This window comes from Sus scrofa, chromosome X (assembly GCF_000003025.6).
Source record: "Sus scrofa isolate TJ Tabasco breed Duroc chromosome X, Sscrofa11.1, whole genome shotgun sequence".
Classification (NCBI taxonomy): Eukaryota; Metazoa; Chordata; class Mammalia; order Artiodactyla; family Suidae; genus Sus; species Sus scrofa.
In genome coordinates, this window is record NC_010461.5 from 21,687,755 (window position 1) to 21,714,801 (window position 27,047).

Here is a 27,047-nt window from a genome sequence, read left to right on the forward strand (position 1 = left end):
ATCATGATGCCTATACACTGTGTTCTTCTTATTCAGATACCAGCTTCCTTTTGGCTTTCTACTCTATTTCTTGGCCATTTTTTTTTTAAGGATCATATCTGTGGCACATGGAAGCTCCCAGGCTAGGGATTGAATCAGAGCTACAGCTGCCAGCCTACACAACAGCCACACCAACTGCAGGTCTGAGCTGCATCTGCGACCTACACCACAGCTCATGGCAATGCTGGATCCTTAAACCACCGAATGAGGCTAGGGATCAAATCTGCACTCTCATGAATGCTCGTCAGGTTCTTAACTGGCTGAGCCACAACGGGAACTTCTCTTGGCCAATTTTGAGCTACTCTTGCACTACATTTAACCTCACAATTATTGCCACAGAACTTACTAAACATTTTACTGAGTTATCTCATTTTGGGGATCTGTCTCTATCACTTAGAAGGTAATCTCATTGAGAGAGGGAATTATGCCTGTTTTAATGATGGCTATATCTGTAGCACCCAGCCCAGTGCCTGGAACATGATAAGCCCCCAGAGAAGTTAGTTGAATGAGTAACTGAATGGGAGGGCTCAGAGAGTTCTCCCTATAGTGTCCACCTCCCTACATACCTCCATCATTTTTTGATTCTCTTATACTTAGCTCTCAGCCCTCTAAACACTTGCTTGCTAAGTCTTTATACTAAAAAAGCAAACAAACAAAATTTCTCTCTCTCTCTCTCAAATTTGTGGCTCTTGAGATTGAGAACTAAGGCTTTCAGAAATATTGCCTCTGCTATTTGTCTATTTTCATTTTTATTTCTTTCATAAGCTCAACTAACTTCTTGACTCTATTCATTCTTCCCTGGAGGATGCTGAAGGTTGAAGAGGAAAGTAATGAACTCGAAAAAACCTATACAGAAACACACCTGTTAATTAATACTGCAAAATATTATCCTGCTTTACAAGTTAAAATTTTGCCATTTCTAACTGATTCCAATTATGGTGATTACTTAGAAGACTGAAAGTTTAGCTGAGCCAAGCAATTTCATTGAATTAATTTCGTTTTTCAGAATTTAAGGCAAAATATCATGTCTAAACTAATTTGCAATGGATGAGATGGCACTAAGTCGAGTGTCAAAAGTCCCACATTTGTGTTGTCACTGTTCTTACACTATCTTTGTATAGTTTCATTAACACTAATGAAAGAAACACCAGTCTGAATTACTGGGTAAATATCAATAGCTGTATTAAAACAAGCTACAAATACACGTGAATAATAGATTAAATTATCTAGGTACTATGTTTCCCAAAATCTAGTCCCAGCATGACTCTCGTCCTCTCAGGTGCTTTGCCTACTTTAGTTTTCTTTTCTGATCTGTTTTGAAAGATGTCAGATTAACTTTCCTTAACCTTACATTAGTATCAGCCCACTGGCTCAAGACTAGAAATATCTCAACTATTACCCATTAGATATAATCCAGATTTCTTCAGTCCGTGTTCAAAATTTGCTGCAGAATGGTCTGAATACCTTTTCTTCCTTTATATTATGTCTTGAACACCTCCACGTGACAAGTTTATTGCAAGCTATGATGTGGATGTGAAGTGGGTCAGTTAGGTAGTATTGTATTGAACCTAGGAAAAGATGGTCACAGTGGTACATAGTAGACTTTAGAACACCTTTTCTGTTAAAGCCAGTCCTAATTGACACAAAAGAGGAGGTGTGCATGTTACGGTGGTCGTGGAATAATCCAGACAAATGCATTTGGATAGGTTTTCTTCAGTGCCCTGGACTCACACCTGCTCACCCCTTCCCAGGATAACACCAGTCATGTGATTCATGCTGGATGGTTCACATGACCCTGGCCAGCCAAACAGATTCTTCTTGTTTTCAGAAACATTCTTACTTGTTCTATCAAGGAAAGAAACTGACATTTATCAAGAATTTACTGTATGACAGTTTCTTTTCTTTCTTTTTTTTTTTTTTTGGGCACCCTGTGGCATATGGAATTCCTGTGCCAGGGATCAGATCTGAGCCACAGTTGTGACCTACATCACAGCTACAGTGATGCTGGATCTTTTAACCCACTCTGCTGGGCGGGGGATCAAACCTGCACCCTGGTGCTGCAGAGATGCCACAGCCAATCCTGCTGTGCCACAATGGGAACTCCTGTATGGCAGTTTCAATGCCACAGATTTGACAGAAACTATGCCCATTATTTTTTCTGTTATTGGTAGGTATCAGATCCTTATTTTCTCTTATTTTTCTTCTTTTATATGCTATCAGCATAGATAAGCTGTTGATTGTAGATAAATGTTACTTCATATTTAGATTGTGAAATAATTTACATTCTGAATTATGACAAGCTTCCATATCTTAGAGGATTCATTTAAGTTATTGTTGTTGGGAATATTTAGGTGTGTGTGTATAAACCTGGTCAGGTAAACATTGGTTTGTCATTTTTTGAGTATGAGGAAAAAGTTCTATCATTCTATATTTTTTCTTTTTGTCAATCTTTATGCATTTTTTTTATGGATGGATAGAAAATAGTTAATTTCTAGATTTTTTCCAGGAGATTAGCATCTTCTTTATGGAAGATTTTGGTTGGTGTTTTTGTTTTTGTCAAGATACAGTGGAAATGACAGAAAAATGTAAGAATGATAGGGGAGAACAATTCTAGTTGTTAGGCACATACAAACAATAGGGAGGACAATACTTATAAAATTGAAATCGCTACACTCAGAGATGATATAGAGCAGTAAAAGCTAAGTGAAGACAGTATTTGAGGAAATTATGGACAAAGACATATCTCCCTGTATATCATTTGAAGCAGGGGAGATTCACACTGAGAATAGAATGTTGTTAGAGTTAGGATGTGTACTTTATTTCAAAAATGAGAGCTGATTTGTATCATAGCTCCTGAAGCTAAGGTTTTATCTTCAAAAGAATTTCACATTTTGGAAACTCGGCATCTGTAAGAATAGTTACCACTTAGGAACAGAAATTGCATCTTTGCACTAATTAATCACCAGCTGTCTCCTGAGTAATTCCTACATACAAGGGTCTCTAGCAGAGCCTCGTGCTCTCCAAGCACAGGGGAAAGTGCATGCCCCTTGGAGAGCTAAGTCATATGGAGAGGATAGCTTGAACAAATTTTTCCCTTTGTTTCCAGAATACTAGTTTTTTTTTTTTTTTTTTCCTAACTCTCTGGAGACTTTTTGCTCTTCTCTTTTGGGGGCTCTCTTCCTCCACCTTTATCTTGGTATTGTTATTTTTCAGGTTTGATTAAAATCTCCATTCCTCTCCTTTAACTCTGATTGACCTACTGCCTATGTACTGATGACACCAAAAAGTCTCATCTCTAAGTTGAACACAAATGGCCTAAAGTGCTGTGCCATCAGAGTTGGGTGACCATATAATTTATTGACAAAACTGGAACATTCAGGGGGATTGAAAGTCAGGGCTGGTTAATGATTTTTTTTTTTCTGGGGCAATAACCATAAACAAAAACTGTCCTGGGCAGATCTGTAGATAGGGTCACCCCACATGTACCCAGGAGCTCATTGGAGAGCTCGACTTGGGTGTTTTTTGGGCACCTAGAGTATGATGGGCTGAGAGAAATCCACTTCCTCCCCTTCCATTTCTGCTTCTCCTGTATTCTTTGCCTCCACACAACCATCCCTGCTGTTGCCCAAGCCCAATAATATGTTCTATATCCATAACTCATCCTGATCTCTCACCTTCTCCTTTAGAGGTTACCACATTCCATTCTATATTTTCTGTAATAATGACTTCTAAATATGCCCCCGGATCCCCGTTTCCATGCCTTTAGCTGTTGATTTAGTGGAGGTTCTCAATTTCTCATCAGGAGTTCCCGTCGTGGCGCAGTGGTTAACGAATCCGACTAAGAACCATGAGGTTGCGGGTTCGATCCCTGCCCTTGCTCAGTGGGTTGACGATCCGGTGTTGCCGTGAGCTGTGGTGTAGGTTGCAGACGCGGCTCGGATCCCGCGTTGCTGTGGCTCTGGCGTAGGCCGGTGGCTACAGCTCCGATTGGACCCCTAGCCTGGGAACCTCCATATGCCGCGGGAGCGGCCCAAGAAATGGCAAAAAAGACAAAAAAAAAAAAAAAAAAAAAAATTTCTCATCAGGTTTAGTACCTAGCTAGTTAAAGGGTTTATTGAAGACCTTCTGACCTGAATTCCTTTAATCCATTCTTCATGTGGCTTGTAGATTGTGTATCTGTATGCATCACTCCTCAGTTTAAAATCTTCAAAACTTCCTCCAACTTTCTTTCAGGATAAAGCCTAAATTCCTTTGAAGAACATTAAAACCCTCCATGACTTGGCTCATGTGTACTTTCAGCCTCCTTTCTCATGGTTCCTCACCTAAACCACACCTTTGTGTTTATTCTTCCGTCAGCACCCAGGCTACTTTCTCTCTTCCTCCATCCTCTCATTCTGGATCATTCTGCAAATCTCTTACTGGCTGCTCCTTCTTCAGGAAACTGTTCCTGAACCTTTTTTTCTTGAACATCTGAATTTATTCTTCCTTAAAGATTAATTCTGAGTACATTTTTTTCTCTCAAATATTCAACACTTTATTTCTTTTTTTCAATTGAGGTAACATTTATATATAGGGAGATGCTCAGGTCTTAACTGAACTCACCCAATAGGATGAGTCTGGACAAATATAGGCACCTGTTTATCCAACACCCCATAAAGATATAAAACATTTATATCACCCCTTAAAGTTCCCTCATGCTCCCTTCTAGGCAGCCCCACAACCCATAAGTAGCTGCATTTTGATTCTTATTGCCACCGATTAATTTTGCTTGTCCTTAATTTCATATAAATTACTTATCTTCATTAAAAAACAAGTCAATATTCAAGGCATTGATTTATTAGATTTTTAGTGAACACAGTTGTTTTAAACATCTAATGTTGATGAAGGAAACTTCTTAAGTATTTTGTAGTGTGCTTGCTATAGCCTTCAGAAATTATGGTCACTATATAGCCTGGTTTTACATTTTCATAGACTGCTTAAGGCCTCTGTTCTTCGAATTCAGTAGTATCTTCTTTTTCTCTTATAAAAATGAGGAAGAGAATGGGTGCCCTCCTCATTCAGCAAGATTCTGCTTAATAAGGCATACTTGCAATGTTAGAAAATATGCCAGCTATGAACCAGAATGCATGTAACTTGAGCAAGGCTCCTAATGAGCTCTGTAGGGGCAATTGTGCATTCGAATTCCAAATAAGGAGAAGCTAATTGTCAGCCAAATTTACAGTCAAAGGAGAAGGATCAGTGACTATATTAATGTCAAGATTGGGAACTACCTTGCATATTAGGATGAAAACCTAGTGTGTTCTCACACATTACTTCTCAATTGATGCTACTTTTATAACAGGGACGTCTACCCAGAAGAGGTTCCAGGGAGGCATTCTTTGTGAAACTGCAAAGCAAATGGATTAAAATGAGGGCAAGAACTTTATTACATCTACCATAATTAATTGTTCCACAGTGCTAAGAATGGAATCTGACATAGAATAGAAATTTAATAAATAGTTAATAAATAGATGAACAAATCATTTTGGTTATTCTTAATGCATGGGAGTAGCTGTTGAATTTCTGAGTATGCTATCATATTTAATAATCTTCTGAAGAAGGGAAGTACTTTCATATCTTAAAATAATATCTGTTCTGTTCTCTAGTGAAACATTGTGTGTAGGAAATGGAATAGTTGAGATGTTTGGAGGGGCTAATGAGCCTTGCTGGTATTATTGAAGAAGAAGTTTTGATAGTTTTAAATGACCTGCATTTGGAACCAGAATACTTCTATATGACACAGAGGTTAAAATAGCCAGCGGTTTTTCAACTTTTGCCAAAGCACTGAATTTCCATCCAACCGTAGTTTAGTCCCTGTTCAGCAGCCATCCCCACACACACAGTGCCCTTTGATTGTTAGCTTCTGAAGGGCTATACTTTTGGAAAAAAATAATAATTTTCATTTTCCTCAATGTAACCTATAAACCATACGAATACCCCATATTTTTATGAAATTGCTATAGAACTGAGAAAATAGGTATCAACTGAGGCAAAGGACCAATTCTAATACTTCCTTTTAAGAACAAGGTAGTGGTTTGTCACACTGTCTAAAGTTGCGGCTCGGCTGGTGGATGTTGCAGATTGTGGAGTCACTTTGCCTCTAAGGACTCTTTAAAAAGTAAATTCTACATTCATGGGTGTCATTGCACAGTTATTTATCCCAAAGAGAATGATCAAGTATTTTGTGTGTGCTTTGCTGAGGAGTTTAAAGCCCATTAAACTAATAATTATACATGGTCATTAGATATGTTAAATATGTCATTTAGAAGTTTGCTATGGGTATTGGATAGTGGAATTACAAAGGTAAGATTAATCAGTGACTGAAACACAGGAGAAAAATAAGAGGTGTGGCTTTCTAAGTTACCTTGATAAAGACTTCCTTGGTTATCAAGTCCTTTTGAAATCCCTATATCTCTAGCTAATGGAGATGTTTATCCTTGAAATGAGAATAAGAAAGATGGATAATAGCTTTTTAGAAAGAATTATGAACCCACTTTAAAAAACCAGACTAAACACCACTGAGCAAGACCAAAAAAAAAAAAAAATCTGAGAGGAAATTTGAAAGCCTATAAAATAATCAAGGAGATTAATTCCTTGATTCTTGTTAAGCTGTATTTAAGATGTTCTGTTTGGGTCTTAGTAATGATTAAATTACCCTAGCATTTCTTTAAAATGAGTGTTGGGGTAGTTAAATGTGGGACTGTTCTATTTCTCCAGCAGGGAAGTCATCAGAAGGGGGAAAGACTATGAGGAAGAAGGTGGGAGAGTGAATGGAAACTGGGTGATTAAAACCAAACAAATTCACATCGGAATGGAAAGGTCTTGTTTTTTAGGGCAACACAAAACAAGTTCTTAAAGCATTTTAAGTACAACACAAGGCAACTAGTTGCCTTATAATTATGAATTAGTTTTGGCCAGGGAGATGAAGTGTTCTTATGGAGAGCTTTTCTGCTCAGCAAGTGGAGTTGAAATGTAGGAAAACAGAGCAATGAAAGAAGCTCACGCTGTGAATGAGGCAGAAGCACAGCCGTTACCGAGCACTGTGGGCCCCACAGGCTGGGGTAGATGACTCTTAAGCATTAGTTCATATTTTCCCAATTAAGTGTAAGTTGTGTTTCTTTATGTGTTACCAAAAAGTTAGTCATTTAGTCCCCAGAAGGAGTATTTTATCAAAAGCCAGAAACAAAGGAGCCTGTAACTGGATTATAGGCCTCCTCCCATTCCAATAGGATTTAACTCCACACAAAGCTAGTTGTGATGTAATGCTGAGAGTTTTTGGAATGAAAATAGTTGTCAATAGAAGAGGAAGCTGGCAAGATATTGTGAATGAACTGATGATTGGGGAATTAAAATATCATACATGAAGATTTTTTTTTTTTTTTTTGCTTTTTAGGGACACACTTGCGGCATATGGAGATTCCCAGGTTAGGGGTCCAATCAGAGCTACAACTGCCAGCCTACACCATAGCCATAGTCGCAGCAAAGCAGGATGCAAGCCATGTCTGTGACCTATACCACAGCTCATGGCAATGCAGGATCCTTAACCCGCTGAGTGGACGCCAGGGATCAAATGCGAAATCTCATGGTTCCTAGTCAGATTCGTTTCTGCTGCACCACAACGGAAACTCCCATACATGAAAACTTCTTACAAAACTGTGTAATTTAGCATAGATGAAATGAGCAGATTTACAACAAAAGCATTTAATATTTAGCTTGAATTTTTTCTTAGCCTCTTAATTTGTTCAGTTTGTATGAGTTTGTCTTTCTGGGTCTTGGTTTATTTGTATAGGTCTAAGACTTGACTGGAAGAGATACATCCAAGAGGCTACATATCTTCAGATTTCAACTTTAAATAAGTTATTATAGCACAGTATTGTTTTAATCTGAAATCTGTGTTTTGTGCCTACAACGTCTATGTAATCTATTGCCCTCAAAAGGAAAAGGAGTCTCCACATACATTGTTCCCAGATAGATGCGTATTCCCAGGTTACAGAAGTGGTAGATCTGGTGACGGCTAAGATGTGCTTGGCTTATCTGGTTGATTCATAGAAGCTTTGGGAGTTCCTTCTGTGGCACAGTGGGATTAGCAGTGTCTCTGGAGCATTGGATTGCAGGTTTGATCCCTGGCCCAGCACAGTGTGTTAAGGATCTGGTATTGGTGTTGAGGCTGGGATCTGATCCCTGTCCTGGGAACTCCGTATGTCATGGGGTGGCCAAAAAGAAAACGAAAAACCATACAAGCTTTTCTCTTAAAGCAAATCATATCCAATACCCTATTAAGTGGGTGTACAGGTTTGGTTGTGGTGTCTGTCATTCCCTCATGTGCAATGGAACATGGTAGTTGCAAATTTAATTTTAGGTTTCTGAAAAAAAGTGTTCAAGTGGTGGGTTCAAGACCTACCACTTCCACCACACAGTTATGTTTCTCATCTGAAAAAGTAAGAGATAGTAATAATAATGCAGTCAGAAGGTTGTTGTGGATTAAACTTGGAGGTAGAAGGTAAAGGGCTCAATAGACCACCATAGCAAGTTCCCAGTGGAGGTTATTGCCAAGAGTAATTTGACCAGCCAGACAGGGAATTAACCTTTCCCTTCATGTTCCCTACACACGTCTCAAATTTGGGTCAGATTAGAATTTCTTCGTTATTAGAATCCTAATTGAGGGCATCAGGATGTTTTGGCTCTTTATTTTTCAGAAGGCAAGATTAAATCCTGAGTGGCATGGTAGGATTAGTCTGAATTTGTGGCTGCTGCATCCTTATTGGATCTGTCCCATGTCATGTCATGGCTGTGGCTTTCACTGTGGCTGGTGGTGGGATGGTGAGGACTCCATAATTCTTCACAAATAATTGTGAAGTAGAATAATGTTTTTTGAAGTGTCTGTCAAGGATTCCTTCTCTGGAATTTCCTCCTATCCTTATATTCACCTGTGTTTGAATGGTCAGATTAAATGACTAATTCTGTATTCACAGCAGACCTGAGGGCATTTCTTGGTGTTTGGATTCCAAAAGCTTAAATTTTAGAGGAGATGAAAAAACCCAGGGCATAAACAAACATTTTGGGGAAATTAATAAGTCATGGAGTAAGTCTTTCCTCCTCAAAGTTTAGCTAGATGCCCAAAATAAGGCTGGGAGAATCAGAAGGGTGGCAAAAAGCTTGATTTGGGAGCAGGGGTTCCCAGGGAAGGGGCCCTACTACCTATAGGTCCCCACTTTTCACTTGAATCCTACATAGGTTTGTGGAATTCAAGGACAGAGGATGCTTGTAGTTTACGCCTACCTCCTTCCTTTCCTGAAGAGAGCACAGGAAAGCAGGAGACGTGACTATGGAGTAAAGATAATGGATTCGAGGCCCTGTCCCAGAGTGTGTTGGTGCCTAGTGCAAGGCAGGTGGAGCAGAATATGTCCCATGCCCCTAAGAGTGGCATGAACTTGGCGCAGATAGCCGTGTCATATGAAGAGGCCTTGTGGTCGGGATAAAGTGTTCAAACAGTGACCTGCATGGGCAAACCACCACATACACACAAATGATGGCGATTTGGACCCCACGGTTGAAATCAGCATGAGAAAATACTGCACCTCACCCAACACCAACACCTTGTCACTGTGCAGGCCACCTACCTTTGGGGAATGTCCTGGCATTTCAATTTTTATCTAATGGAGAACTGGGAATTCAAACTGTAGTGGAGGTTCAAATATAGAAAGATTGAAGTTTGTGGAATGAGATTATTATCTGCTCAGGCACAGAGTTTGGGGACCTGAGCACTGAAGGGTATACCAGCCAGGAATCAAGCTGAACGTGCAGTCTGATTTAGATTATATTCCAGGGTCGGGGCAGAAGCACTGACAAAGGAAATGGGAGAGAACGGTCATTAGCATGAGCACATCCATTCCCAGGGTATGTGTGAGAAAAGACAGGTAGTTGGCTTAGGTCTGTGCTGGTGGCTTCAGTTCATTTAAAAGGCAGATGAAACTAGTTTCATCTGGGCCTGTGTCACCAAGGAGAACATGAGAGGTAATGAAGCTCCACGGCAAAAGCCCAAATGAGAGCTGGGCTCTGCACTGTGTGGGCTGGCTTCTTAGAATGTATGTGTGGAGATGGCCTTGACATTAATGAGACTACCAGTGTGCTGTCAGCGTGCAGCCACAGCTGGTTATGAAGAGGGGATCCTAATTTGAAACCATATTTCTCCAACCTGAGTGATGACAGAAATCCCCTGGTCACTTCTTAAAAATATCAGTTTCCTGATATTCAGGATAGAGGCTTCAGATTTGTATTTTCAATATACATATCAGGTGATGCTAAGATAAGATAAGCTGAACATAATTTGGACTTACATGCAAAATATATTTTTTCCTTTTTTTGGGCTGTGCCTGTGGCATGTAGAAATTTCCTGGGCCAGAGATCAAACCCGAGCCACAGCAGTAACCCGAGCCACAGCAGTGACAATGCCGAGTCCCTAACTGCTAGGCCACCAGGGTATGCCACAACATATTTCTTATGTGTGTCAGAATGAGCAACAGTGTAGGTAGGGCTGAAGAAATTGGCTCCAGAGAAGATTGCTTGGGTTTGAATCAGTGCCTTTGTTTTCTCTCCTATACAATGGGGATAGGAAACTATGTGTCTTGGGGTTATTGTGTAAAACACTAGAAGAGCTCCTGGCACGTGATAAGCACTTAATCAGTGTTAGCAATCCTTAGGATTCTTTTTGAACACTCTACCAGGAATGCATAAGTGAGGGCACACTAATTGAAAAGTATCAAGAGCTAACATTCTGTAGGTTCTTTATGGTTTTAAAATGTATGATCTTATTTAATATTCATAACTTTGAGACCTCGGCTGTGGGAAACCCAGTTAGTCATGGAATTTCAGCTTTGAAAGAGTTGAGTAGCATATGTAAAGTGTTCAGCTGGAAATCCTCGGGTGCATCTTGCCGCCTGGGGTAATGAAATGATGGCAACAGGTACTGAGCTGTGCTTCTCAAACTTTAATGTTCTCAGGAATCATCTGGGGAAGTTGATAAAATATAAGTTGTGATTCATTAAGTCTGAGGTGTGCCTGAGATCCTGCCTTTTTAATGACCTCCATATGATGCTGCCGCTGCCGCCCTGCTGACAACACCTTGGGAAGCAAAGCATTCCTTTCTGCATCCTCATGTCCCTTATGTATATCAGGCCTACAAGCTGCACTTAGGCTTATGAGGACTCCCCAAAGGCAATGGATCTTTGCTTCCTGAAATGATTCTTCAAGACAGACAATGTAGCCTCAGTAAATGCTGTTATCCACGTGGTGAAAGAGAAACGAGCTTGTTCTAATTAAGCAAATGAAATGATGCTGTCGGCATTGTGCATGGTCCTCCATCGTTAGGAGCACTGAAGTTCAGTAATATGTATGTAGTACGAAAACTACATTGGATATCATTTACTATTACTGGCGAGGAGGCATCTTAGGGTCTTGTAGATATGTTGCAATCATTACACTGGCAAAGACTAGAAGAGCTGGTTAATAGAGATGTCCATTTGATAGAATGCTGCATAAACCGGCTTTCCGGATACTTTTGGTGATGATATCCAGATGAACTTGGAGAGATGACACACCAGAAATACATGGGCCAATATCCCATTATCAGTCTTTGAACCATCCAGTTAGATTCACGGTTTATCTCTTCTGTGTCGTAAAAGCCAAATGAACAAGTACAAGCTATTACTTCAATCTGTAGTTGAAAGGCTGTGTGGCATAGAGATTTACTGAGTATCCGCTTCAGTATCAATCATACTAAAAATCAGCACTCAACTCCACACACTCTTTGAAAGTGTGCTGGAAAAGAAATCAAACTGTGGGGGTGTTTGTGTATGTGAAATCCTTCAGATATGCAGCAAAATATATCTGAGTGTGAGAGAATTGAACCACAGTTCATTGGCCTTTATAAAGTTATTTAGCTCTGATCCTTAGATGGATATAAGAAAATCAGAAGTGCTTGATTCAGATAGACACCAGGTAAAATGAAAAGGACAAAAAAGGCCTAGAATTCAAGGAAAGTAATGCTATACAAGCTTTATCAAATCCTCCCTACCAACGCTGTAATTCGCAATAAAGCTCAGCATGACAGTTCAAAATAAAACAGGGACGTGACAAGACAGTAACCCTTGGAGCATAAGACTAAGGTTCAATAAGTTTCCCTTCCCTTCTTATTGCTTTTATTGGGATTTTCCAAGGCACCTAGGTGAGCCAAAGGGTAATATAATTTACTCTTCTGTGTCCAGGGACTGATTTTCTTTTTTTCCTTTTGTGCGTGGCCTCTTAAAACAGCCAGCATTGTGGTTATGAAACTTCTCTATTAACACCTTGGCCATGGAGTGGGAAAGGAAGTAGGAGATTAACAACAGTGTTATATGCATTATATATATCATATATGATAACAACAGTGCCAAGTAACAAGCAACTGCAATATCTCCCCAACAATAAGCATTTGTTTTGCTCCGGAGTCTGTTGATGGGATGCCAGTAAATTGGCTTAGATCTGGCTCAGCAGGAGTAGGAGTGTCCTCCTTCTGGGAGTCAAAGCCATACCGAGGTACAAATGGATAGAAATGCCCACAAGGCTTCTCAAGGGTCAAGCTGCCAAATGGCACCCCGTCATGTCTGCCTTGTTCTGTTGGTCAAAGCAAGTACCATGGCTGAAGTCCAAGTCAAAGGGCGGAGAAATAGACTCTTTAGGAGTATGGTCCACATGGAGTTCCTGCGGTGGCTCAATGGTTAACAAATCTGTCTAGGAACCATGAGGTTGCGGGTTCGATCCCTGGCCTTGCTCAGTGGGTTAAGGATCTGGTGTTGCTGTGAGCTGTGGTGTAGGTTGCAGACACAGCTCGGATCTGGCATTGCTGTGGCTGTGGTGTAGGCCGGCAGCTACAGCTCCAATTAGACCCCTAGCCTGGGAACCTCCATATGCTGTGGGAGTGGCCCTAGAAAAGGCAAAAAGCCAAAAAAAAAAAAAAAAAAGTATGGTCCACAAAGTTCTAGCACCCGGGTACAAGGACAGTGAAGATGTGGGTTGTTAATATACCTCGGAAGAGAGAAGGCCCTGAGACTTAGATCTGTTTTAAGTAAAAAATGACCTGTGTTGGGAGGGAGAGAAGACAAAGCTAACAGAGTTGCCCGGCAAATTAGAGGCTGCCAAGTTCAATGTGAGTTTCAGCTCAATAGTAATTGTTCCTAAGTGGGTCTACATGGGGCCCATGCTCTATTGTGGACATACCTATGCTATGTAAGTCTGCATTGTTTATCTGAAATTCAAGCTGAATTCAGTGCCATGTTATTCTTCCCACTTCAATCTGGCATCCTAAGGATGAAGCTACTGAGGGTGAGAACTGAGCCTCCAAGAGGCCAAAGAAGGCTGACTCTTAGATAGCATAAGCTTTGCAAAACTGTCTCCTTTCGTGCCTCCCAAGATGTTCTCTCATACTCCTACCCTTTCTTCTTGCCCATTTCCCTTCAGGAACATGGATTTTTGGCAGAGAAGATACTTGGCTAGTGCCAGGATGGTAACAGGCTCACAGCCTTCCTGGCTGGGTGGTTGGTCCACGCCCTCGCCAGACACTGGTTCTTGGCAGACACAAAGGCACCTAGGTATGACTTCATGATGTCGGCCCACCAAGAATGCTGATAATTTGGTGCCTGACAAGGCATTCCATCTTTTTGTGGGTATTTTTATAATTATAGTTGATTTACAGTGTTGTGCCAATTTCTTCTGTACAGCAAAGTGACCCAGTCATACATTCTTTTTCTCCTATCATCCCCCATTGTGGTCTATCCCAAGAGATTAGACACAGTTCCTTGTGCTGTACAGAAGGACTTTATTGCTTATCCTTATTGCAGATGTAATAGTTTGCATCTCCTAACCCCAAACTCCCAGTGGCATTCATCTTTGAATATGTCCTAAAATATTTACTTAAAAGTGAGACTAGGCATTGTGGGAGGAAAAAGCAAATTGGATAATCTCCCTCAGCAAATACAAAAACCGGATGGTTACAGGAACTGTTGCTTCTAGAAAGCAATTTTAAACCTATCTGTTCTTAGCTGACTATTAATTTTCTCCTGCTAAATAATAAATTGCCACAGACTTAGTGGTTTGAAACAGCACTCATTTATTGCCTCATGGTAGTGTGGGTCCAGCACCACATGGCTGGGTTCTCAGCTTAGGGTGTCACAGGCTGAAGTCTAGGTGTGCACCGGGCTGGGTTTATATGGAGAGTCTGAGGGAAAACCCACTTACTTCTGAGTGCATTCTTGTTACTGGCATATGATTCAGTTTCACGACGTTGTAGAACAGAGGCCCCTATCTTCATGCTCGCTGTTGGCAGAAGCCACTGTGTTCTCCAGACTACCTTCATTTTTTGACACGTGGTTCCCTTCCCTCAAGCCATCAGTGGCACCTCAGATCTCTGATTTCCTCCTCTGCACCCAGCCAAAGAAAAGGCTCTGCTATTAAAGGGTTCTTGTGATTAAGTTAGATCTACCTTGATGCTCTCTGTATCAGCTCATTCCAAAATTCCTTTCCAGCAGTGCCTGTATGAGTGTTTGCTGGATTAACTAGGTGAGGGTTACGTGTTCATCAGAGGCTGGGAATCTTGGACTAGCATCTTAGAATTCTGCCTACCCACAGTGACCATGTCCTGTAAGGGCTTCACAACCCTTGTCCCACCCCAGGAGGTTCCTCTCCCTTGTCCAAATTAAGTATTCCACTTAGCCATGTGTGGCACTGTCTCGGAAATGATTGCTTCTTTCTTTATAACGTTCATTTCCCAAGGATGGTTTCAGTGCCCCTCATAATAGATGCCTCTAACATATCTGCTCTACTGTCTAGTCACTCTCTGTATGGTCTGCTGCAGTAATTTTCTTTTGTCAGCTACTTTATTCCATTTTATATTATATGTACCTGGCAGGCAGGAAAAATATTCACACATTTTTGTGTCCATATCTCCCACATTCCCATAGCAAAGTGGTTTGAATCTAGTGGGATCTTATGATTCACTCTTTTTTTCATTTAATTCATGGCACATATTTCCCCCTCTAGTTCTGTCTCATTTTGGGGTTTATTTTATACACTAAAAATTTCCACAGTGGCATGAGCTACCCACACAATCTTCCTGCTGGAAGAGAGGTTTGCTGCCCTTATGAAGTTGCTCATTGATGTCAGAAACTGATTCTATGTTAATTTCTTCCTTGATGATTAACAACTAAGATTTATTTGCAGCTTCTCATTTTGCTGTCAAACACATAGATCTATTCTTCCCCAGGACTCTGACTTTTCCAAACACCATAATTATGTTCTATTCCATTTATTCCAGAAGATGGCGCTGCTGCTGCTTCTCCAGCAAAAGAGCATCATCAAGGAGGAAAGAGAAAGCCTCAGTGGTATTTTAGCATTTCATAATAATACACCAAGCATCCATATTGACAAAAAATATATTTAAAAGATGACATTTGAAAATACCTACTACATTCCTTTTCCTCCTTATGTTGAGTTTAGTTTTATAGAAGAAATCACAGCTCCCTCATTAAAAGAATTGTGTTGCAGCAGGAGTTGAGACCCTCTGTGCTGCTCTGTTGTCATAATCAGGACTCAGTTGGTGACTGAACTGAATACTTACTCTTTTTAAGAGGACGGCAGCAGTGTCTGATACTAGACACAGATGCCCCATGGAGGCCTTAACTGATTCTACTTTGAATAATGATATCACCCATGGTTTTACTTAATGCATGAATTGTGTACATTGTCATTCATGGAAACTTGAGCTCTTGCCCTTAAATTATTTACCTTTTAAAGAGTTTTTTTTTTTAAACTACATTAAAACTGTGAAACATTGAATAAGTGTCAGACATCGAGCATCCTTTTATACCTGGAAGCCTCATACTGAAATGCAAAATTTGGTATTCAGCTGTTTAGGTGCTGGATGTTTTACCAATGGATCAAATCCTATTAATTACTACTATAATATTCTTCCCCTGTTCTCCTTCCATTTGAGGCCATAAGGAAGTAGAATGGAGGGAAATAGGGACTAAACATTTACTAGTCATATGAAAGCAAGACAAAAAATGGTTTCTACCTAAAATAAGAGGCTTGGAAACAAAAATGACACTGGATGCTTTAGGAAGGTAATACATTTCCTTTAAAAATATTAATTCAGAGTTCCCTGGGGGCTCAGTGGGTTAAGGATCTGGTGTTGTCACTGCTGTGGCGCAGGTTACAACTGTGGTACAGGTTTGATCCCTGGCACAGGAACTTCTGCATGCCATAGATGTGGCTGAAAAAAGTTAATCCCACACAGTAATCAATATATTTGCATGGATGTTGATGTTCACATCATGGCACATCTTTTTATTCTAAACATTTACCACATTTCTATCTATATCCAATGAATTCGATGGTATCTCACTAGACATCTTGATTTCATTAGCTCATAGTCATTCACTTGTTCTTTCAGCAAATACAAGTTCAGTGTCTATTCCATGGCTGGCACCGCTCTAGGTTTACATAGTCAAGGATCTCTACTCTGATGGTGCTTACAATCTGGTACAGAGAGACAGGAATTATGGATTGAATTGTGTCTCCCCCCCAAAAAATATGTTGTAGTCATAGCTTCCAGAATCTGTGAATGTGACCTTATTTGGAAATTGGTTCTCAGTAGATGTAATCAAGTTAAAATGAGGTAGTACTGGATAAAGTTGGTGTCCAGTCTAATGACTGGTGTTCATATAAGAGAGAAACTTGGACACAGATAGCAACACATGGAAAAATGCCATGAGAGGACAGAGGCAGAGATGGGAGTCAGGGGTTTAGAAGCCAAGAAATGCCAAGAACTGCTGGCAACCACCAGAAGCTAGGAAGAGGCGAGGAAATACTGTCCCTGAGAGCCTCCAGTGGGCATACCAGAGCACCTTTATTTCCAACCGGTAGCTTCCAGAACTTTGAGAAAATCAATCTCTGTTGTTCTAAGACACCCAATTTGTGATGATTGGTTATGGCAGCCCTGGGAAACTAATACACCCAGCAATAAAAATTTAAGCAGCAAATTATATAATATATTAAGAGGTAGTTAAAAAAGATAATGCTAGGAAGAAGGGTAGGGAGTATCAGAAAAGTTGCAGTTTTAAATAGAGAAGATCTTACTGAGGAGGTGACATTTGAACAAAGAGTTAAAGGAGTCGATGGAGACAGTTCATGGAAATATCTGAAGAGATTGTTTGGTCCAGGCAGAGGAAACAGCAAGTGCAAAGGCCCTGAGGCAGGAGAGTTTCTGTATTGCATTAGTTTCCTAGGTATGCTGTAAAAAATTACCACAGTGTGGCTTAAAACAATAGAAACCTGTTCTCTTACAGTCCTGGAGGCCAGAAGTCTGAAATCAAGATGTCAGCAAGGCCACATGCTCTCTGGAGGCTCCATAAAGGAATCCTTCCTGGCCTCTTTCAGCTTCTGGTGGCTTGTGCTGTTTCTTGCTCATGGTTACATTTCTTTGTGTTCATCTTCACATGGCCTTTTTCTCTGTGTATCCCTGTCTCCTCCTCTTCTGTTATTTATCAGGACTTATTATTGGATTTAGGGCCCACCCATAATATCCAGAATGAGCTCACATCAAGAGCCTTACCTTCATTATAACTGTGAAGAACCCTTTTTTTTCCCCATATAAGGCTGTTTTTACAGGCCATGGGGGATACATCTTTTTGAGGCCCACCGTTCAACCCACTACCTGTGTGTTTGGGCAACAGTAAGAAGGCCGGCAGGGCTGGAGTGGGGAGATGGAGAGGAAGGGAAGTAGGAGATGTGGTCAGAAAAGAACACACGGGTTATTCAGAGTAGGAACCAATTGCTTGACAAGTGTGAGTTCTAAAACTTGGGAAAATGCAGCTAGAGTGATTAGTGGTGTGTCTTGTTATTTATTCATTAAGACTGAAAAACGGGGAAGTTCCCATGTGGTATATAGCAGGTTAAGGATCTGATGTTGCCATAGCTGTGGTGCATGTTGCAGCTACGGCGCAGCTTTGATCCCTGGCCTGGGAACTTCCACATGCCTCGGGTGCACCCCATTCCCCCCCCAAAAAAAAAAGATTGATGAGCAGTAATGCTTTTCATCCATAGCTCAAGAAAAAATGGAAAGGTAATTTTCCTAATTCACATCTAGACGATTACCACTCTTTACCAGAGCATGTTTGAACCTGTCCTATCTCAGTTACAAGAGGGAAAATAAGCCCCCTGGAAAGTGCAGACCAGCTCCCACTGCCGGTTTTCTGTCTCTGAAAATTCCAGGTCAGGATGCCAGGTCAGCGCTTTCACCCAGCCTGCATTTACTGTGGATAATTTCTACTTCTGCCTGGAGGAGAAGCTCTCAGAATCCACCTCCAGAGCAAAGAATGTCGTTAAAGCACTGGCCAGTTTTTCTGTCCACAGTGACTCTACTTTTACTGCCCATGATCGTCTGTGCCAGCTGGAATTTTCAGCATGGTGTTATTGGGCATTTTAGGCCTGTTCTACCTAATGCTGAGACATAATAATAATAGAGTAAAACATAGTATCGAGTGCAGCTACTTTTTTTTTTTTTTTAAATCAAGTCCCTGCTGCTACTAATGACTCCTAAGATCTATTCTCAACCCAGGAGCCAGAATGATTTTTTTAAAACATATGTCCGTTGATGTTACTTCTTTGTTCAGAATCCTGCTATAGCCCGGTATCTCTCTCAAAATCAAAATAAACGTCCTTACAATGGACTCTGAGACCCTAAGGGATCTGGCCCCTGTTATTCCTTTAATTTCCTCTCTAGCCACTCTCCCCCTCACTCATTGCTGCTGTCACGTTGCCACCCTTTCTGTTCCAGGATTTTGCCAAGCCTGCTCCAGCCTTAGGCCCTTTGCACAGCTTCCAGGAATATGTACGGTTTATTCCCTCTCTTAATTCAGGACTCTGCATAAACGGCCCTTTTCAGAGGGCCCTGCCTGCCTTGATCCACCTGCTTAAAACAGCCACACTCCCCTGCCACCAGTTGCACCTTCTTTGTGCCCTCACCTTGCATTTCATTTTCCTGTAGCACTTATTGTTGGCTTTACTGATATATTGCTTTATTCCTTTCTTAAACTCTGTGACATTTTGTGAGTCACTGCTGTATGCTCAGCACTGGAACAGTGCCTGCTCCGTATTGGGTGTTTTATTAATGCATATAATGTGCCTGACACATTGTGATATGCTATTAATACATTATCTCCTTTTATCCTCACTAAGAAAATAGCACATTATTATCCATATTTTACATATTAGAAAACTGAGGCTTAGAGAAGCTAAGTAAATTTCACAAAGTTCCAAAAAGTAAGTGGCAGAGATGCAGCTAAAATCTGGGCAGTCTGTGCTGTGAGTCTGGGCTGTTATATGCCTCCATTCGCCAGATGGCAACATAACATAGAAAGTTTGGGTCATGTTTTCAAGGTCACAGTGCTAGAATGCAGTAGAGCCAGGGTTCGTATTTGGTTTCAATCAGTCATAAAGTCCTTATTTTGAATCACAACAGTAACTGTGATGAATCAAATCCATAGCTGATCATTTAAAAAATTATAGTAAAAAAATGTAACATGCCGTGTCCCATCTTAACCATTTTGAAAGGTACAACTCAGTAGTGTTAAGTCAATTCACATTGTGCAACAGATCTCTGGAACTTTTTTATCTTGCAGAACTGAAACTCTATCCCCATGGAGCATCAACTCCTCTTCCCTCCTCCCCTAACCCCTGGTAACCACCTTCCTACTTCTTGTTTTTTGTTCTTTTGAGACAAACTTATTCCATTATTTCACTTAGCATGGTGGCTTCAAGGTTCATCCATGTTGTAGCATATGATGAGATTTCCTTCTCCCTTAAGGTGGAACAACATTCCCTTGATGTATATTTCACACTCTCTTTATCCATTCATCTGGTGACAGACATTGGGTTGCTTCCACCTCTTGGCTGTTGTGAACAATGCTGCATTGGACACAGGTGTTTAAATATCTCTTTGAGATCCTGATTTGAATTTTTTGAGCATATACCCAGACATTGCTGCTCATTTTGAAAGTCCTGTAATAGTGCTAAAAAATACTAGTGGGATTTCCTGGCTCCTTTTTTGAGCCCTAGTTTTATAATGTATTTTATTTATTTATTTTTATTCATTTTTTGGTGCTATTACTATATTTTTTAGCCACCAAATAATCTAACATCCAGCTAGTCTGTAACATCAGATAAGTCTAATGGTTCATTGCTTATTTTCAAGGAAAAAGGACTCACCCCAAATTTATTTTGTCTTTTATTGATTTGCCTTCTCAGCTACTTAGTGATGAATTGATTGAGGAATTCTGGTGATAACTGCCATTTGGTCTTACCCCAAACTCTAGATTTGTTATTCTGGATTCTGTTAGGATAAGCTCAGAATATGAATTTTCATGGAATTTCTTAGTGTTGTCCCCTTTCTTTCCTGCCTTTGGAAATTTATTTAATTTTAACTTTTAATTTTTATTTGATAGATTTATATGTTGTTATATGATTGCCATTGTAATGATAATTAAAATCTTTATCATGTTACAGAATTAGCATTAGCGTTTCTTTTTTTGTGGTGAGAATAATTAGGAGTTAGTCTCTTGGCAAGTTTGATGATTATAATAAAATACGGTTGTCTATATTCACCCTATTGTGCATTAGATCTCCAGAACCTATTTGCCTACTAGTTGTGACTTTGTAGTCTTAAACAACACCCATCCTATCCCTCAATCCCCCAGCCCCTGGTAACCACCATTGTATTTATGTGTTCAGATTTTTAGATCCCACGCATAAGTGAAATCATATTGTATTTGTCTTTCTCTGTGTGACCTATCTCACTTAGAATAATGTCCTCAAGATCCCTCTGTGTTGTTGTAAATGGTGGGACCATTATCTTTTTCATGGCTGAATAATATTCTATTGTAGATATTAACCACATCTTCTTAATCCATTCATCTGTTGACAGGACTTAGGTTGATTCCATATCTTGGCTATTTTGAATAATGTTGCAGTGAACATGGGAGTACATAAATATTTTTGATATTCTGTTTTCATTTTCTTTGGATATATACCCAGAAGTGGAATTGCTGGATCATATTCTAGTTCAATTTTTAAGTTTTTGAGGAATCTTCATACTGTTTTCCATAATAGCTCTACCAGTTTACCTTCCAAGTGACAGTGCACAAGTGTTCTTTTTTCTCCACTCCTTTACCATCCCTAACTCTACCTGTTACCATTTGTCTTTTTGATGATAGCCATTTTATCAGGTTTGTGGTGATAGCTCCTTGTGGTTTTGATTTGTATTTCCCTGATGGCTAGTGATGTTGAGCATCTTTTCATGTACCTGTTGGCCTTCTGAGAAATGTCTGTTCAGGTCCTTTATCCATGTTTTAATTAGGTAGTTTTTTCACTATTGTATGAGTTTCTTACATAGTTTGCATATTAAACTCTTGTCAGATACATGGTTTGCAAATATTTTCTCCAATTCTGTAGGCTGACTTTATAAAATTCTGTTTTTTGGTTCCTTTGCTATGTAAAAGTTTCTAATAACTCATAGTATAAATGGTATCTCTGCCTTATTCCTTACAGTGTTCATGCTTGTCGTGTTTCTTTTTTTGGCTGCCCCATGGAATATGGAGTTCCTGGGCCAGGGATCAGATCTCAGCCACAGTTGTGACCTATGCTTCAGCTGTGGCAATGCCAGATTCTTAACCCACTATGCCAGGCCAGGGATTGAACCTGCATCCCAGAGCTCCAGAGATGCTACCCATCCTGTTGCACCATGCCGGGAACTCATCGTGTTTCTTTATTAAATAAAATTCCAACTTTGGGGCCTTTGTGTGTGTGTATGTGTAATCGTATTTAGAAAAAGAAAATCATTGAGTATTTCTTTTAATTCTAAATGGACACTGAATATTGTATTTGTTGAATACTTTTTTAGTATCTATGAAATTTATCACATGATCTTTCTCCTGAGCCCTAGTAATAAAGAGAGCTGTTTCAATAAGTTACTTAATATTGAACTATTCTTACAGTTTTGAGAAAACCTCACTTGTCTATGATGTGGGTTTTTATTTTAATGTCTTAATGAATTCTGCTTGCTAATATTTTATTTTTATTATTTTATTTTTTTTGTCTTTTTGCTTGCTAATATTTTATTTAGAACTTTTGCTCTGACAGTCTCCAGTAAGACTTGTCTATGTGTTTCTTGATTATCCACTTTCTATTAAGTTTTAGTAATACTGTTAAATTCCTTTTCAAAAAAACACACTTTGTAAATGTCTTTCTTTTTCAATGCTCTGAAGCCATTAAGTGGCATTTAGTCATTTGGCCTTTGCTGAGTTGGCTGTGTTCCCTTGTACCTTGGTTTAACCTTTTTGGTGAGGGTAGTTATTTGATAACTTTCTCTGTTTCTTCTATATGTATTGTTCTATTTAAACATTCTCTTTCAATTAGGATCACTTTTAGTAAATTATATTTCTTAGAAGATTGGAAATTTAACCTAGGTTTTTCAGATATATTTTTGAAGGATGTCTCATGATTTTTCTCTCATTTAGAATCCTGGCAAGAAACAGATAGTATACTTAACTTGGTCATTTTAAGGAATGCAAAATTAAAGGACAGTATACAAATATGTGGGCAGGGTTTAAGGAAATCTAAGAGGAATAGTGTACTGTTCTGGGCTTGTGACAATGGGGAGCTCTCACCAATCCAGTGATGCAGTAAAGAGAAGGGATGATTGTTGGACCAGAGGGGGCGGTTTTATAGTGAGAGCCACCTGGCAGGAGCTGTAGATTTTAAGGAGGAATGCAGCCAGTCCAGTGTCACCTGGTGGGAGGGTTCTTATGGGGGATAAATACCCCAATCTCACTTTCTTATCATTCTCTGATTTTCCATTTGACCAAACGCAGATGGAAACCAGAGGGCAAAAGTCTTGAAACATTTATGAATCAGCCCTCCCTCTGCACATGGCAGGGAAAAGAAGGTAGAGGGGGCAAATGGGAGAAATCCAGAGCAATTTTTAATTTGAGTCTTTAAGTGATACCATTTCTTATTTTGTGTATTTCATGCTTTATTTTATTGGTTAGGTTAGCTAGTGGTTAATTTGTTCTGCAGATTTTTTTAAATTGCTTAATGAATTTTATTACATTTATAGGTGTACAATAATCACCACAACCAAATTTTACAACATTTCCATCCCAAACCCTCAGTACATTCCCCCAACCCCCAACCTATCTCATTTGGAAACTGTAAGATTTTCAAAGTCTGTGAGTCAGTATCTGTTCTGCAAAGAAGTTTATTGTGTTCTTTTTTTTAGATTCCACATATAAGTGATAGCATTTGATGTTGGTGTCTCACTGTCTGACTGACTTCACTTAGCCTGATAATTTCTAGGTCCATCCATGTTGCTGCAGATGCCATTATTTCTTTCCTTTTAATGGCTGAGTTATATTCCATTGTGTCTCTGTACCACATCTTCTTGATCCATTCCTCTGTCGATGGACGTTTAGGTTGCTTCCATGTCTTGGCTATTGTATAGAGTGCTGCAATGAACATTGGAGTACATGTGTCTTTTTGAGTCATGTTTTTTTTTTTTTTTAAAGCTTTTTTCTTCCACCATCTTTCTGTTTTCAACCTTATCAAATTTTGCTTTTGTCCTTATTTTTTACTTTCTTTTTATTTACTTTTTTTCTTTTTCCTTACCTTTCTAGTTGGATGGGTGATTAATTTATATTAATTCTTTCACTTTTATTTTTATCAGTATACGAGGCTAAGAAGTATTCTGTGCACCAAGTGTATCCCACGGCAACCACTTTTGTTGTGTCTATTTCAGGCCTTTTCCTTTGGACTTCCCTGGTTCACACTTTTATAACTGCAGATGTTGGAAACTGTAAATAAGCCTTTTAAGGAACACTATAAAAATCAGCAATACTTGGCTTTAAAACACCAAATATCCATTTACAGGATGAATGCAGAGAAAACAGTGGCCCTATGGTTAGGAGAATTAGTGCTTCTGGGTTGCAATACAATTATCAGTGGCAGCATTATAGATGGAATGAAACGGGGTAATGGCTCAAACAATCTTGGTGAAAGTAACAACACAGTCTTCTGGAAGCTGTATTTGATGCCTAAAACCTGGCTCAAGTGAAGAGACTAATAACAGAACATGGCAATAGAAATTGCTTCCCAAAATGTGATAATAGCAAAAGAAATGCTGTATTTCTTAATATGTTATTATACAATGGGGGGGGGAATAACACAGGGGATTTTACATATACTTTTGTATTATCATATTAATAATTAAATATTAAAACAGAGCATTTGAAATATCAACTCCATTACCAAGACATTTTTTATATATTCAAGTTGGAAGAATTTCATCTTTTTTGGGGGGGATGGGTGCTATGTGTATGAGGTGGGGATGTGGGTATCTTCAAATTGGGAAAAAAAGTAATTGCCTTAGTTTGGGATTTTCCCTAAGCATGAATTTAAATACAAGTTCTGTCTCAGAAACTGTTTGCTCTGGAAAAGTTATTTAGCTTCCTAAACCATGGTTACCTCACTGATAAGTTGGGAATATTGATCAATTCTATCCTAGAAGGATGTTGTTAGAATTAGTACTTTTACATATCAGTACTTATCAGTGTTTGACACATAGATATTAATTCATGTATTAATTAGAGTTTAGTTAGGATATGATTATTATTGTATGTTTTTCTTTTTACCCGTTCCCCTACGGGGGTTCCGTGAAATGCATCTTATCTACCCTAATCTCGCAGCACAGTGTTGAGGACAGAGTAGGTACTCCATGAATATTTTTTGGAAGGATCATTTTTTTAGCCCCATGAAGGCATAGTGTAAGGCAGGAGTATTGCTAGGGGGAAGGGAGGAAGCAAGTACAATCAGTGATAGTGCAAAAATTGAATTGGAAATAAAAACTGCGCAATTTGAGTATAACCCATTAGACCACAGCTAACCAGGGAGCTTATGGAGGCTATGTGATATAATGGGAAGAACAGATACTTTTGGAATTAGAGCCATATGTGTATTCAGTTTTCTTTACTTCTGAGCTGGGGAATTTATTTGACTACTCTGACCTTCAATTGTCACATCTATTCTAAGATGTAGAAATAAAATAAAAGACATGAAAATGGCTGGAGACTGAAATGGCTGGTGAATAGTATTTTTCTAAGGCTGAACTGAAATATTATGTGCATATCTGTGTCTGTGTAGTACTAACAGTAATATGTGGCACCAAGTAAGCATCAAATATGTGTTTCTTTAAAGAACTTCCTTTTGAACTTGAATAAAATGTAGATCCCAGTGTTGGTGAAACTAAGTTGACAAAGCAGCGGTTCTATGACAGTGAGCTAAGATAAGTCCTGTAGTCATTTTTCATGAGGTTCATTGTGTGGTTTTTATTCTATTTTCTATCCTCTTCCTGTGGTCTACAAGGTGACATACAATTTTGATAAGGAAGAGTTTAATTTTTCATAATTCGAGTGCTCTAAAGAAGAGAGAATATAAAACATAATGGACTTTTTATGACTTGCTTTGGAAAGAGAAGAAAGCTAATATTCTTGCTGTTAAATCTAATAAAGGGAAAATGGTGATCTTTAAGACCCAAAAATGATGTTGCTGCACCAGAGTCAGTGATATATGCACTTAGAGGAGCCTGGAATTTGCTCTGTGCTCAGCTCTCCTTGCTCAGCTCTCCTTGTGACCAAACATATTTTTCTCATTCGTTCTGTTTAAAACATTTGGTTTATATTTTTGACCTATATTTGATATATAAATAGTGCCAATGTAGGCTTGCTAAATCAATATTTTCCCCAAATTCTGATACTACTCTTTGGGAAAAATAGCTGCTTTACCCTTTTAATGTGGTAGACACTCCCCCATCAGAAGATGAGCGTAAAGCACGATGTTAATAGTCTGAGAAGTCTTTTGTCATCTGGGAAGCAATTATGCTGAGAAATAGCCGACAGAATGAACCACTTTCTTTTAATGGCATCAATGTTTTGTTACAAAGCTAGCAAACCCTCCACATGTAAAACCAACTAATGGGTATGTGTCCAAAAAAAGTATGTTTCAGGAGCAGAATCTCATCTCAGGTGCTTTAGATATTTTTTTCTCCTCTAGATTTTTTTTTACATTGATGAATGAGCCACTGTGCTCTATAATTATTGTCTGAAAAGTTATTTACTGCCAGTTGAACATACTTCCTAATATTGATTATCATGAAGGGGTACAGTGAGTTCATAAAATGCTTTTCTACCTTATTAAGCTTTAGAAGTTTAAGAAATGGTGAGGTAAATTTCAGACTTAGTCAAGAGAAGAACCCAGAGAAGGCGAAGAAATACGATGTAGAAAGGTTCCCAGGAAATTACATAACTATTAAGGAATCGATATATGCCTATTGAATGAAAAAAATGAATCTTCATAGTTTGAAGTACTAATGGAAGAAAAGAATAAAAGAGTAAACAAGCACAAAGTGAAAAATTAAGTGATAACTCAGGCTGAATTTCAGTGTGCAATATCAAGAAAACAAATACAATGTATTTGTGAAGTTCATGGCAATATAATTTAGGCTAGTAATATTAAAAGTTGCATGAGTTAATAAGAAAAACTTAGTAATATTACTCATTTGTGAACAACTCAGGGAAATGAGGGCTGTAAAATATGCTTCTAGTCATAGCTCTATATATTGTTATTAACTTTTTTTTTTTCTCAACCCAACTCCAATGGGAAATATGTACTGGAAAGTTAAAATCAGGCATATAAATATATGTATACACATACATCAGCTATGTATGTGTGTGTGTATATATGAATGAGCTCAAACTATGACCTTTAAAATTAAGTGTAGAAATTCCATGTAATTAGATTTTGGGTGGCTTCTAAGATCACAGTAGTCAAAC